The 15,855-nt window shown below is 40.2% G+C and overlaps 1 protein-coding gene across 4 annotated transcripts in view; it reads right to left on the bottom strand.

The window, feature by feature from the left end:
- ZRANB3 (zinc finger RANBP2-type containing 3) overlaps positions 1–15,855 on the bottom strand; it is a 362,849-nt gene that overhangs the window by 111,742 nt on the left and 235,252 nt on the right. The window lies entirely within an intron of this gene.

The raw sequence follows: 15,855 nt of genomic DNA, 5'->3' as shown, positions 1-15,855 counted from the left end.
CATAAACTACTCTCAACTATAGAAAATTTTACTGTTTGAGTTAATGCAGTCTGGGATTTACTGATGCCTCAATTGTATTAGCTCAGTGTTTCTGAACGGGGCGCCACTGGTATTTTGGGTAGATGATCACACACAGTAGTGTATTCAGCAGACCGAGCCTACAGGCCTTATCTGACAATACACCAGCCAGTCATTAAAACAACCCCAAACACCTCCAATATTTTCCAATATATTTTAAGGTTATATTACTCCCAATTGAGCTGTTAAGCATGGTAGAGCAATCACGGGGTGTTACCTCTTCTTCCTTTGAAACCAATGTTTGACATGAAAGGAATTTTTAAAAAAAGACAAACACCCACTATGAAAGAGAAAACTGTTAAGGAGTTATCAGAGGATAAGTGATTTAACAAATACTTAAAAGACAAAATGCAGACAGACACTTGGTAACTGACTTGACCAAAGACAGGAAGCTATAGCTTAAAATGCTTAAAACAGGAACTCATCCTCTAGACCCCCTGAGAGAATCAGGAAACACCGAGTACTGTGGATAAGAGTTGAAATCTGACCAATCTACTGAAATTAGGCATGAGGACCAAAAAAAAAGCTCAAAAATTCTTAATCACTTCTTAGGAACTGTACGGTATACCCACTACTGAAAACTGCTTTATAGAATAATTAACAATGAAAAATTCCCATTAAGTTGTATTATGATTACTGATGCTAAATAATTTAAGTAACCATCTATTGTAATGGGATTTTGGTGATACTTTAGCATAAATGGGTGTCAATCTGAGGAACTTGGAACATTATTTTTTTTTAGTTTAATATATTTTGATAGCAAACCTAGAAGAACAATACAGAATTCAGATATTAAAAACATGAACTTCCATGTAGATTCAATTTAAAAAGTATAGTGAGTGGAGCAGGTGTAGCTCACATGCACGAGTTCCCAGATTTAATTCCTGGTAGAAAGAAAAGGGAAAGGGAAAGGAAAGGAAGAAAGGAAAAAAGAAAGAAAGGAATCTTACTGTGTGATAAAATCCTCCAGGTACCAATTAGTTGTCATCAATAAGAAATTGGCTTGTTTATAAAAGAAACCCAAATGTTAGCACTGTACAAAAATTTAACAGGTTTAAAAAAAAATAATTGTGGGAAGTGGACGTGGCTCAACTGATAAGAGTGTCCCTCTGTATGGAGGGTCCACGGTTCGATACCCAGGGCCTCCCGACCTGTGTGGTGAGCTGGCCCATGCACAGTGCTGCCATGCACAAGGAGTGCCGTGCCACACAGGGGCGTCCCCATGTAGGGGAGCCCCATGCGCAAGGAGTGTGCCCCATAAGGAGAGCCACCCCACGTGAAAAAAGCACAGCCCATCCAGGAGTGGTGCCGCACACATAGAGAGCTGACGCAGCAAGATGATGCAACAAAAAAGAGACGCAGTTTCCCAGTGCTGCCTGACAATACAAGCAGACACAGAAGAACACATAGTGAATGGACACAGAGCACAGACAGTGGGGGGCGGGGAGGAGTGGGGAGAGAAATAAATAAAAATAAAATCTTAAAAAAAAAATAATTGTGATAAAATTGAGTTGCTGGAACTCGTTCACCGAAACTTTTCGACTTCATTTAATTCTTTATGTCCCCATATTTAATAAGAAATGCAGACACTAACGAAAATGGGAAAATGCTTGCCAATACCTGATTCTGTGAAACATTTTTCCATTTACAATCCCCTACTTAGGTACATTTTGACCTTATCATAAAAAGAAAAACAACAATGAAAACTAACAAAGAGGTCTGTTTCTGTTTTTCTTTTTTTTTTGAGAATTAAATGTTTGCCATCAAAGTGGATTCTTAAGCACAGCCTCACCTCCACAACACACACTAGCTAAAGGTCTTGTAGCACACTGTTACAGGTGCCTTCACACAGGCCGTGGGCCTCACTTGCCTCCTATAGAGCTCCAGAAGTTACACAGTTAAGTGCAGATCTATTCTGAAGTCCTGAGCTATCTTACCAGTACCAGGCCTATAATGATGATAATGATGAGGTTTCTTCACTCCTCCAGAAGAACGAACACTCTTGGGAGCAGTTTCTGTAGCCAGTTGCTTAACCACTGGTTGACTGCAACCAGTGCTTGGTATGAGGCAGAGTTTAGAGACATTCTCTCTCACACACCTTCTCTTTTGGCTGAATCTCAGACACACAGAGGTGGAAATGTTTCTGAAGAGCGTTGGCAGTGCCCTTCATGCACACATGTCACCAAATACCCAACCTGAGCTTTGGAGTACAAAGAGGAAATGATAAGAGGAGGGAGTGCTGAAAGAGGTGCATCCTGTAAAATGCCTAGTCTCTTCCCATTACTTTTTTTTTTTGGGGGGGGGGGGGTGGTGGTACCGGGGACTGAGGATTGAACCTGGGAAAGGTCCCAGGTCAATGTGGAAAGCTGGCACTCAACCACTGAGCCATATTGGCTTCTCTGAGTTGGTTTTATTGTTTGTTTTGCTTGTTGGTTTTTTTTTTTTTCAGGAGGCACCAGGAACCAAACCTGGGACCTCCCATGCAGTAGGTGGGTGCTCGCTTGAGGCACCTCTGCTCCCACTTCTTCCCATTACATTTGAAGGTAATTACATTTTTCGCACAGGAGAAAAGAGCCTTAAGCCTTACAATGATTTCTCAGAAACAAACTACCTTCCACTGACATTGAAAGACTGCTGATGTGGTTCATGCTGAAGTAAAGGGGTCTGAACTGAGGTCACAGCTGTGAGAAGTGCTGGGTTGTGATTGAAGAAGTATTAAAGCAGTTGAGTATGCAGAAGTGGTAAGACTGGTTACAACAGTACGATATAGATAGTAGTTAGGTGTTAGCTTGTGAGATTAAATCTTAATTAATCAAGACTGAATCTACTGGGTGAAAAGCAGGCTTCAGAGAGAAAAGGTAAATACAATTTTGAATATGTTAACTTTTATGCTTATAGCATACAGATACACAGAAGATCCACAGTATAGTGTTGGTTATATAGGTCTAGAAATCAGGACAGTAGAGCAGTCTGATGATATAGATACCACATGAGTTTTAGAGCTAAAGCAGAAAGGTGGATGAAACTGGTCAGACACAGCAGGAAGAATGAAAAGGAAAGATGGCCATTTTGCTTCTGCTACCTTATAAATAATTTCTATTATTTCCTATACCAAATTTTCTTACAAATCATTTGGCTTCGTTTTTTTAAAATTAAAGTTAATAGATCACAAGGAATGTTACACTGAAAAACATAAAAAACAAAAAACATAGGAGGTTCCCATATAACCCACCCCCCACCTCATCGTTTTTGTAAATTGTGTTTTTTTGAAGACATATACATCACAAAAAAAATTACATTAAAAAATATGAGGTTCTCGTATATCCCCCAACCCCCCACCCCACTCCTCCCACACCAACAACCTCCCCCATCATTGTGGCACACTCATCGCACTCAGTGAACACATTTTGGGGCACTGCTGCACTATATAGATAATAGTTTACCCTGTAGTTCACACTCTCCCCCAGTACATTCAGTGGGTTATGGCAGGATATATAAAGTCCAGCATCTGACTCTGAAATATAATTTAGAATAACTCAAAATCCAAAAAATGCCCCCACATCACATCTCTATTTCCTTCTCCCTGACCTCAGCAAATACTGTGGCCACTGTCTCCACGTCAATGCTAAAATTTCTTCTATTACCCATCACAATAGTTTTATAGTAGAATATCAGTAAGTCCACTCTTGTCCATATTTTATTCCTTTATTCTGTGGACCCTGGTATGGTGATGCCCTCTCCACTTCTAGACCAAGAGGGGGCTTAGATTCCACATGAATGATGGAGGAGGCAATTCCTCTGCTTTCAGTTGTAGGCACTCTTGATTCCCTGGTGTGGTGGTTGACCATCTTTTTTTTAAGTTTTTTTTTTAAAAGATTTATTTTTTTTATTTATTTAATTCCCCTCCCCTCCCCCGGTTGTCTGTTTTCTGTGTCTTTTTGTTGTGTCTTGTTTCTTTGTCCGCTTCTGTTGTCGTCAGCCGCACAGGAAGTGTGGGCGGTGCCATTCCTCGGTAGGCTGCACTTTTTCTTTGGCGCTGGGCGGCTCTCCTTACAGGTGCACTCCTTGCGCATGGGACTCCCTTAACGCGGGGGACACCCCTGTGTGGCACGGCACTCCTTTGCGCGCATCAGGGCTGCACATGGGCCAGCTCCACACGGGTCAAGGAGGCCCGGGGTTTGAACCGCGGACCTCCCATGTGGTAGACGGACACCCTAACCACTGGGCCAAAGTCCATTTCCCTGGTTGACCATCTTCACCTCCCTGTTACCTGACCTGGGTAAGATCAATGAACCAGAGAGTAGGAGTCACCACTCTGCTGAGGCTCAGGGCCCAGCTGGCACATGGGCAGTCCAGAGATTCAAGTCTTCTAGTATGCACTATGCCTAGTGCCAAGCACAGGTTCAGTAAAAGTGACAGAAGAGGCATGTGTAGAAAAGTCACATCTGAGTCCAGTTCCTTCACACTCAGGAGCACAACTCCAAAGTAGGGCCCTCTGATGTGGCACAGAGCTCCAAATCCATCTGCCATGATTATATACCCGTGGATCTCCATAGCCTTCAGGAGAACCAGTACCTAGGGTTGCATCTATTTTGGCTTTTTCTGGGTTCCTCCTGAGGTGTGCATTAAGCGCTACCCCTCTGATGACCTCCCGACTCTTTTTGGAAGACTCGTAGCCATATCAACTCATTTGTCTTTGCCATTTCCCCCTTTTATTCAAGGTCCAAAAGCAGTTTTTAACACTTGATCCAACATGTAGGCTGAGATATTCTGCTGGTCTGAGTTGACCCTTTCATTTGAGGTCTCTTTCTAGTTGCTTCACCACTTAGTGATTGGTAGTAATCCCTTGGTACCAGGGAGGCTCACCCCAGGAGTCATGTCCCACATTGGGTGGGAAGGTAATGCATTTACATGCTGAGTTTGGCTGAAAGTGGTCACATTTTAGCAACATGGAAGCTCTCAGGAGGTAACACTTAGGCATCCTACAGTTCTAGGCCTAATTCATATTTCAGGCACACAGGCTCCTAAGTATAGTCATCAGTGTCAAGGGCTCATTATTGTTCCACTGGGGAATGTGTCAGAGCTCCTCTGGTAGGAACTCAGCACTCCCTCAGTTGATGTTTGTAACTAAGGGAACTATAACTATTACTATAAAACTATCCAACATATAACATATTTACGTTCCCTACATACATGCCCTGGAGAACTCCCCCTCACCTATGTGCCCCCCATCAATAACACCCCACACCAGAGTTCCTCCCCTGCCATAGTTGAACCTCTCTGTGGTCCAAAACTTCTTCAACAATGAATCCTAATAACTGCCAAATTCAATTAATAAGAAATTGAAATACAGTAATGGGTTTAAAATTTTGAAATAGAATACATAATAATTTAGAAATACTAAAATAAAGAAAAAATAAATTAGTGTATTAATAAAATGAAAAATATTATAAATCTTTGTTTCTAATGTTTTCATTTGGCTTCTTTTAATAGTATAATGAATTCGTGTAATTCGTGCAATTCATGAGTTGTAATGCATGCTGAGGTTAAAGACAATAAAAAATGATTTCATAAAAGTTTTTGAAAGAAAGAAATTTTAATTAATACACTTAATATTCAATAAAGATATGTCACAAATGTCAAATTATCAGAAACAGCAAAGTGACTGGGTGACAGTCACTTGTAAAAAGTGCACATCCATTTGTCATTTCTTTTTTTTTTTTTTAAGAGTTATATATTTATTTCTCTCCCCCCCCACCCCGGTTGTCTGTACTCTGTGTCTATTTGCTGCATCGTCTTTGTCTGCTTCTGTTGTTGTCAGTGGAACGGGAATCTATGTTTCTTTTTGTTGCGTCATCTTGTTGTGTCAGCTCTCCGTGTGGGTGGCACCATTCCTGGGCAGGCTGCACTTTCTTTCACGCTGGGTGGCTCTCCTTATGGGGCACATCCTTGTGCATGGGGCTCCCCTATGCGGGGACACCCCTGCATGGTACGGCACTCCTTGCACGCATCAGCACTGCGTATAGGCCAGCTCCATACAGGTCAAGGAGGCCCGGGGTTTGAACCGCGGACCTCCCATGTGGTAGACAGACGCCCTAACCACTGTCTGCCAACCCATTTGTCATTTCTTAAAGACACATTATTATAATCAAAAGTATATACATTTATCTAGCTTTTTCTTAAATATATATTTAAAGATATATTTTATGAGAGAAATATGAGCAATGATCACTCCCCATCCCCCCCCCATACCATAAGCTCTTATAGAGCATCAGTATTCTCTAAAACACAGATTGGAAAAACTATCCTAACTCAATTTTCTCTCACACCTTACTTTTAATGAGATTAGAAGATACTCATAATATTTCACTAAATAAGAGAAAATGGATGTCAGTTTCTCTTCCTAGTACCTCACACTGTCTCAATTACCAGTCCCAGACTCATAATCATGAAGCTTATGAACATATGTTCTTACATGGTCTCATTTCTATTAACTTTTAATTTAAAATAATCATTTAATCTGAGATGTTAAGTTATAAAGTTATTTAACTTGTTGTGTATCCTACCATGGAAGTGGACCCTGATAGGGTGTTGTCTGATGTTAGTACGAATGATATACTCATATGGGCTGTGTGGGGGGGCTATATGTTTCTTCATAAATAACCTGGGCTGTGTGTGTAAACTAAAGACGTTAATTCAAGCTTAGCTGGAATGTGGAAAATACGTGTGAGGGGAGTATGTGTTAATTCAGACTTACCTAGAGAGTACATGTTAATTCAAGACCTATCTGGCGAAGCGGACTTGGCCCAGTGGGTAGGGCATTGGTCTACCACATGGGAGGTCCGCGGTTCAAACCCCGGGCCTCCTTGACCCATGTGGAGCTGGCCCATGTGCAATGCTGATGCACGAATGGTACCGCACACATGGAGAGCTGACACAACAAGATGACGCAACAAGAAGAAATACAGATTCCCATGCCGCTGACAACAACAGAAGTGGACAAAGAAGATGACACAACAAGATGACCCAACAAGAAGAAACACAGATTCCCATGCCACTGACAACAACAGAAGCGGACAAAGAAGAAGATGCAGCAAATAGACACAGAGAACGGACAACCGGGAAGGGGGGGAAGGGGAGAGAAATAAATAAATACATCTTAAAAAAAAAAAAAGACCTATCTGATACTTACTGAAAGAGTATGTGTTAATTGAAGACCTATTTGATACTCAGACAAAACACCTGAAACTCTAAGAAACTAACAAAAAAGTACTTTTGCATATAAACACCACCTTTTGACTCCCAACTCCTATATGCTCTGTATAAAGAAACCCCAAAGATCCTATTCAGGGCTCAGGTTTTTTTTTTTTTTTTTTTTTTTAATTTTTTTTATTTTTTATTGACTTTGTAATAATATTACATTAAAAATATATATGTGAGGTCCCATTCAACCCCATCCCCCCACCCCCCCCTCTCCCCCCCCCCAACAACACTCGTTCCCATCATCATGACACATCCATTGGATTTGGTAAGTACAAATTTGGGCACCTCTGCACCTCATATACATTGGTTCACATCATAGCCCATACTCTCCTCCATTCCATCCAGTGGGCCCTGTGAGGATTTACAATGTCCGGTGATTGCCTCTGAAGTACCATCCAGGGCAGCTCCATGTCCCAAAGACGCCTCCACCTCTCATCTCTTCCTGCCTTTCCCCATACCCTTCGTCCACTATGTCCACTTTTCCCATTCCAATGCCACCTCTTCTATGTGGACATTGGATTGGTTGTGTCCATTGCACCTCTATGTCAAGAGGAGGGTCAGATTCCACCTGGATGCTGGATGCAATCCTCCCATTTTCAGTTGTAATCACTCTAGGCTCCATGGTGTGGTGGTTGTCCTTCTTCAACTCCATCTTAGCTGAGTGTGGTAAGTCCAATAAATCAGATTGTAGGTGCTGGAGTCTGTTGAGGCTCAGGATCTGGCTATCACATTGTCAGTCCAGAGATTCAAATCCCCTAAATATATCTTAAACCCCAACATTAACTGCACCTCCAGCACATTGGCATGAAAGTCTTATGAAGGGAGATCCCATCTGAGTCCAGATTCATCACACATAAACACCATTTCCAAAGAGGGGCCATCTGCCCTGGTAGTTAACCCCATCGGCCATGACCATAACTCCCGTGGGTCTCTTTAGCCCTCAAAGGAACCAATATCTGGGGGTTGTATCTGCTTTATCTGTCTCTCTGACTCTGCTCAGTTGTGCATGAGGGCAAACCTTCTGCCAGCCTCCAGACTCTTTTTTAGAAACTCGTAGCCATATAAACTCATTTCTCCTTTCCATTTCCCCCTTACTTTAGGTCAAACAGCATTTTAAAGTCATGGTATTTTATGTAGACATGGATATTCTGCTGATCCGCATTGAACCTTCCGTATAAGGCCATTTTCCAGTTGCATCATCAGTTGGTAGTTGATAGTGGTCCCTCGTTGCCAGGGAGGCTCATCCCCGGGTGTCATGTCCCACGCTGGGGGGAAGGCATTGCATTTACATGCTGAGTTTGGCTTCGAGACTGGCCACATTTGAGTAACATGAAGGCTGACAGGAGGAAATTCCCAGGCACAAAGTTGTTCTAGGCCTTGTTCTTATTTTGGGTTTATCAGCTCACAAGCATAGTCATTAGCATCAGGGGCTCACTGTTGAACCCTCACTCCCTCCCGGTCCCCACCACTGTACCTGGGAGACTGTCGCTGCTCCCCTAGGGACCACGACAGAGCACCACTGTAGGGCTCAGGTTTTTGAACAAGAAAGTTCCTGAGCCCAGCCGGTCGTTAATAAATTTTCCTTCCCAAAATTAATGCTGAGTCCTGGCCTTCCATACGCAATATTGAATCTCTCTACTTCCACAACAGTACACTATAGAAAGAAAAAGAGCTTACCAAGCTTACCTAAAACTGTTCACTATATACTTTTTGTTGTAGCCACCAGAAGTGCTTTTCACTACCTGGCTTACTGAAGAATTTAGCTACTGTTTTTTGTTTTTTTAAACTATGTTTAAAAATTCATTTTTAAATCAAACCAATATTTGTACCTGTTTTTGAAAAATCAAATAAGACTTCTAGACAATGTGGATCAGTAAGTTCAGACTTAGTTAGAACATCTCTGTTTCTATCTTATGATAGATGAAATAAAGTAAAAACAATTCTTGTGTGGGCACAAAAACAAAATAAAAGTCTATGTGGTATAGAAAGAGATTAAAACTATAAAGAGAGCAAGCATGAGAGTCAAGAAATCAGGTTTCAGGATTGTAGGGACAAAATATTTTTTGCACAGTTTTAAGTCATTGATTTCTCCAGGAACTGTAACTGCTATTAACTCAAAGAAGTACTGTACTTTATTTTGTTTGAAACTTTACCCAGACTTGTTTGCCACTTTAGAAAATTATGCCACTGACAGCAACATCATTTGTGGTAGCTTAATTGCAAATACACACAATTGTTAATAACTTGAATTTGTATCTGACTTGTTCATGATTCCATACATATATAAAATTATCAATTTTTAAATCACACTTTCCACAATTCTGAAATTTACAGATGTGTGTCAGTTTAATTTCAGCATTTTCCCCCTTAGTGGTATGTAAATTAATATTCCATATTATAATCAATAGTCTAAGATTGAATAAAATCCAATATATAATATACTTATTTATTCTTATTTTAAATTGTCACAGTGTAGCTATACCTATGTATTTACATATTAAAGTACATATTATTTTATTACAGTTTGCTTTTCTCTTTTATGCTATACTAGGATTACATAAATTTTTTGAAATTATATGTCTTGATTATTATATATATGCATTTTAGTTCAGTATAAGAATGGGAACAATAAAGAACATTAAATAAGAAAAGGGAGCATTAGGTTATAAGGCTAAGAAACACTTCAAAAATATGACTGCTTTCATGCTCATTATGCTTATTTACAGCTATAATGCACTTATGTCTGAGTTCTGGAGAAAAAAGATGTTTAATGATTATGTAATTCAATCTTGAATACAAAATAGGAAGATGAAAACTCATAAAGAACAATAAAGACAAAAGAAACAAATTAACACACAGCAGAAAGTGAAATGTATGAAACCACAACGCCTTAAACTAGGAAACCACAAGTATTCTTTTTTTTTAGGCAAACACAATTTTTTCAAAAATTTTTTAATGTATTTTTTTAAAGATACATAGCACAAGTATTCTTAAGAGTAATTGTTATAAGACATGCAAGACTACAAAGCCACCAAGATAACAAAATGGTGACTCTTATCACTGTAACTAAAATGTGAAAAAATACCCCCAAAGCTAAAGAAGCTTAAAATCAGTACTCCTCATATAGTCAAATTCTCTTCAGTGAATTAGCAAACACAGAACCATTGTCCCTAGAGGAAATAGAGGATTAGGTTCATTAGAGCCCTGGTTCACAACATTTCCTCAACCTATCAATATATAACACTGTTTAAAATGTGTGTCTATTTAAAGACAGCTTATCTTTTGCTTCTTCCTTAAATTTGTATACAGTAGTCCCCGGAAGTTCTTTGTTTTAGGGTCTTTTAGAGACTGTCTCCATTTAACTCCATCTATAAACAGTAAACCTGCTTTCAGAGCGTTTTATAGTAACATTTAAACAAAGCCTCCAACCAAAAATTTAAAGTAGTTTAATCATAAATAACACTGGGAATACAGGTGATTAGAGCTTATTAATAAGGTGTTGATTCATGTCCTTGGTCCAAATTTGAAAATGAACCCAAAGAGCAAGGAGTATTGATTCTGGGATTACAAATAAACATTTTTATCCCCCTTTCTGATAGTATATAATTAAACAGAGGTATTTCCCAATAGACATTTAATCAATGTTAGCTTATGATGACGGAACAGAAAGTTTATGGCCACACAGCGTTAACTTTTTCTCTCCTTTGGTGATCACTTTTTAATTTTTTTTAATGTTTACATTGAAATATTTTTATACTTAAAGGATAGTTACAAAAATAATACAAACTCCAGGCTGAGAACTCCAACATACCCCAACCACCACCCGATACCCAAGATCCACCACCCAAGATCCACTAATTTTAACATTTTGCCCTATTTGCCATATTATATCTAGCCATCTATCTTTCTGTCTACATATTATCAATCTATTTTCTGAAAATTTTAAGGTAGGTTATATACATCATGCTCCATGAACACTTGTTACTGCCATGTACATTTTCTAAGAACAAGGCTATTCACTTATGTAGCTACCTAAAGTGCAGTTATCAAGTTCAAGAAATTTAACATTTATGTATAAAGCTTATACTCTATATTCTAATTTTTCATATCCACCTGAGTCTTTTCTCCTCCCTTGCTAGATCCCAACCAGGATCATGGTTTGCATTTAACTGTCATAGTTTCTTTTGCAGCTTTTTTTTTTTTTTTCAATTGTGGGAACATCTATATAACATAAGCTTTCCCATCTCAACCACCCCCAAGCATACAATTCAGTGGGATTGATCACAGTAACATTACAGTACTATTACTGGTTTCCACTAATAAAACTTTCCCATCTACCCAAAAAGAAACAACATGTTACCGGATTTTGTCTAGGTTCTTGACTATGCTGCAGAAATGAATTTCAAAAGCACGTCAGGTGAGTTAGGCCAGTAATTTATTCAGGTATGGAGGGCCAAGAAATGGAAAAAAATAACAGACCATGGGTCCCAGGTGAAGAGAAAGGGGCTGAAAAGTGATAAAGTGGGTTGATTTACAGAATACAATTCCCCATTATAGAAGATAAATTCCCAGGTTTTACTTGTATGGTCATCATGGCAGAAGAAACAGCAAGAGAAGGGCACAGAAGGCAGGAACAAGGATCCAAAGGTGCGAAAGTGCATTCAGGCCTTGTGCCTGTTTTTTGAACCATTAATTATTTCACCCCTTTGCTAATGGCAGGGGAGGAGTTCCAGCTGTTTGCTGTTTTGATTGATTACCCTACCCATCAATTCCCTGTAAGGGCCCAATGATAAAGTCCTTGGGGAATATCCAAGGCTTCTCCTGGCTTATGGAGGAAGTCTTGTTCTGGATGGCAGAATTTTGTGTGTGGGGAGGTCTTCCAACAGCCATCTTGGGGTCACTGATGTCCACATGGACTTCATGCCAGGTTCCAGATCCATCCATTGATTCCCTATGTTACTAGCCTGCTTCATTCCCCCCTCAGAGAGTTTACACCTTTATTCTTAAAGGGATGCTGAAGGGAGATGATCTTTCCTCTGTAGCTACTTTCTGCTGGTTAGGGGCAGTAGGTATAGAAGGTATAGGAGAAGGTATAGAACTCTCAGGCGGCTCTATCTCAGTTGGAGGAAGAAGGATCTGGCATCCTAGGTGAATGTGGATTAAGTCCCCAAATGGCTAACAAGATGTTGATTCTAAAAGAAATAAACTTAATTAGAATTTTGAAAATATATGGTCCTAAGAGGACAATGGACCACAAAAGCAGAAAAGGTCAGGTGCCTGCAAAGGCTGCATTTTCCCAAAGTTGGTGGGAAACAGTATTTTTCCTTTAGTTATTTTATGCTGTTGGTTAACTCTAGAGAGAGATTACAATAGACACTGGGTTAGGTATAAATTGCCAACCCCAGTTCCTATGATAGAGGAGAAGAATAAGAAGAGGCTTTGTCCTTTTTAGTTAGCTACAGAAGATGAAAATAGACAAGTTTCTTAAAGGGATATCTGATTTTCCCTCCCCTTAGCAATAGGTATTTGGGCTAGAGGTAGAGGGAACTGCTGACTGTGACATTGACACTACTTAGCTTTTTCTCTTGAAGAGGTATTTCAGGTTGCCCAATGACTGGTATTCATACATCCTGTCAGGTGTTTCTGGTGAGCTAGCACTTTCTTGGGCAGCTGGCTTTACTAACGATTAGTGTACCAACCTGGAAATTTCTTTAACTTTATAGCTATGGGAGTGATCAGAACTACAGAGTAAAGTTCCTTACATTTTGGCTCTAATTGAGAAAAAGGCTTGTTTTCTTGTCAAGCTTTGATCATAACCTGGTTTGCAGGTCCTGGGTGAGGAAAGGTTATTTATGAACCATCACAAAAGGGCTAAGTTGAAATAGTAGTTTCAGTCACCTCATTTGCTGTTTCCCTTCTGGTGAGAAATGCTTAGCTCTGGTAGGATGGCATGTGGATCTGCCAATCCTCTCCAGAGTATGAATGGGACAGGTTCTGGAATAAGGGCTAACCATGTCTTTCACCTCGTGTGCGTGAAGACTGAGAGGTCACCCCCAAGTTAATTTAGTGGCTTTTTAATTTAAAAGGGCTGTTGCCCCCATTGCTCTCAGGCAAGATGGCTATCCCTTTATCTTATAGGTACGTTAATTAACTACTTAGAAAATGAAGTTTACCAGGACTTTCAACATGTTCAGTGTTTCTCTGCATATCGTCTAGAATACAGAAGATATCATCATAATCATCAGGCATATATCTAGAATAGGATATAGGTACAGTACTTAAAACTAATTAATGTACTACCCAATGCTAAAGTTTCTCTTTGAGCTGCATTTAATAGATTCAAGTTCCAGGTTTGCAATACCTTATGTGTTATCTCTCCATGGGAGTAGGCATAATGCCAACTGTATTTAATTGTACTCATACTACAATTGTACTCACAGTACTCTGGTGATCGTTGTGGACAGACCTTCACACAGCCAGCAAACTGCAGTACCACTGACCCTAGAGAGAAGCTAGGAAGGTAGTTTCCAGTATTCCACTGGCCCGGTGCAGAGCACCCCTCAGCACAATAAAACAGTGCCAGTGTGGAGGCAATATCCATTGTACATTTGACTGTATCATGCCATTGTTGGCTGCTGCAGGAGTTTGAAACTGCAAAGTAGTATCCACTGATTTCAGTAGCACAACCAGAGATGTAGTAGATAACTTTATTGTTTTAGGAGTCAGTGACCAGCCTGGCCAATAACTCAAATGGAGAGGCAACCTGCAGTGTACTGAAGGCCTGGTTTGAATGCAAGAGAGAGTTTGATAATGCTCAAGTCTATCTCTTGAACAACTTTGTGAAGTTTCTCTGCTTTTCTAGCAGTTGAGTCAATTCCACTTGTGATTTATGCATTAAGTCCACTTGCAAGACAGTATAGACATTCAAATACTCATTTTTAGGCTATCTTTCACAGTTATCTAATTTGTAATAGGTGAACCCCAAATCTGATTTCCTAGGCACAAGCAAACTGACAAAGTTAAATAAAGATTAAAACAGAATAGTTTTATACCCTTAGCATTTCTAGGAACTCTTTGATATTAGCTGATAACACATGAGGTTTCTTATTTTCCAGGGGAGTTTTAGTAACCAGCCTGGATGTTGATCTTTATTCACACCTTTTATAGGCACAACGGAGTTGAAACTGAGAAGGCTCTTTCTAAAAGGAAGTTATTCGAAGTTTGAGGTTTATTTACTCATTTCTTTAAGGAGACACAACATGAGGTTTCTGGACCTCAGATATATCTGTTTTCTTAACTGGAATTCAGGGTTACATACAGAGACTTTTTTTTGCTATACTGTGACCACATTGACAAGTAGTAAGCAAATTTTCCTGACTCTTGAGAAGACACTCTTATGGAGAGTTTACTGGTGGGCTAGAGACCACATCTGTTATTCTAGGAAGAATGAAGAAGCATGTTTTAGTTAATTGATCTGGCATCCCAGAGTCCTAGTTTGACTAAAATGTTCACCGCTCCACATAATTTGGAGCTGATGCTCTGTTCCAGTGTCCTGGGAATTTCAATTTTCAGAACCTTCCTGGTCTACAGGCATCCCTGTGGGTGATCTGGGTCTTGGGGGATATCTGATGATTTCACAGATCAGATCAATGCACCTAAGCCAAGTTGGTGGGAGACGTTCTAAGCAGTTACCCCAAAGCAGAGTGCCTGAGATAAGTCTCAGGGGATATTTGGCTGCCCTCTGAATGGAAGGGCCCAAGGAATGGGGGCCATTCAGAGTTTACTAATCTGGTTTTCGGAACCTCTGAAATTTCAGGGTTCAAGACTGACTGCACTGTTACCCAAACAGAAGTTTCTGAGTTAAATCTCAGGAAATGTTTGGTTGCTCTCTGATTCCTGCTACCTGGGGAATCACAGACACCTTGCCACCAGGTGTTCCTGGGGCTGTTCTAGACATGTAAGACAGACCCAAAGATCAGATGCCTTTCAAGCTGAATATTGTTCCTTCCTCGAATATTACTTCTTCCTAGGAGAAGGGGCAAAGAGCTTTTTCCTATTCTTACAGAGGTTCTTAAAGCTGTCCCAGTTTTCTGACTTTACTGTCTAGGAGTTTCCCAGTTAGACTGGCCATCAAAAGGCTATTAAGTGCTTGGAGATCAATTGATCTAGCTAACAGGCCTTGGGGACCTGAGGCCATAGCTTCCTTGCTAGCAAAGGCATTTTCCCAGTTTCACAGTTTTTGAGACATTCCAAAGAAAGACTCATTTTAACACAAACCTGTAATGTGATTCAGTAGCAAGAAGTAGGAAGGTAAAACTTGGGTAAAGGTTAATTACAAGGGCCTGTATTGGCCCTGGGGAAGGGAACTCCCATATGGTAGCATCCATTTTGGCTTTGCCTGCTGCCTTCCTACTTAATCACCAGGTAGCTGGGTGTGGTCAGATAGGAAGGATTCTTGCAAAGGTGTGGACCCACTGGGAGGGGCAAGCCCCCAGCTCTCTGCCACTGCCATGC

This window comes from Dasypus novemcinctus, chromosome 7, assembly GCF_030445035.2.
Source record: "Dasypus novemcinctus isolate mDasNov1 chromosome 7, mDasNov1.1.hap2, whole genome shotgun sequence".
Lineage (NCBI taxonomy): Eukaryota > Metazoa > Chordata > Mammalia > Cingulata > Dasypodidae > Dasypus > Dasypus novemcinctus.
Note: the sequence above shows the minus strand (reverse complement) of the source record. Positions and strands in the feature narration are given on the sequence as shown.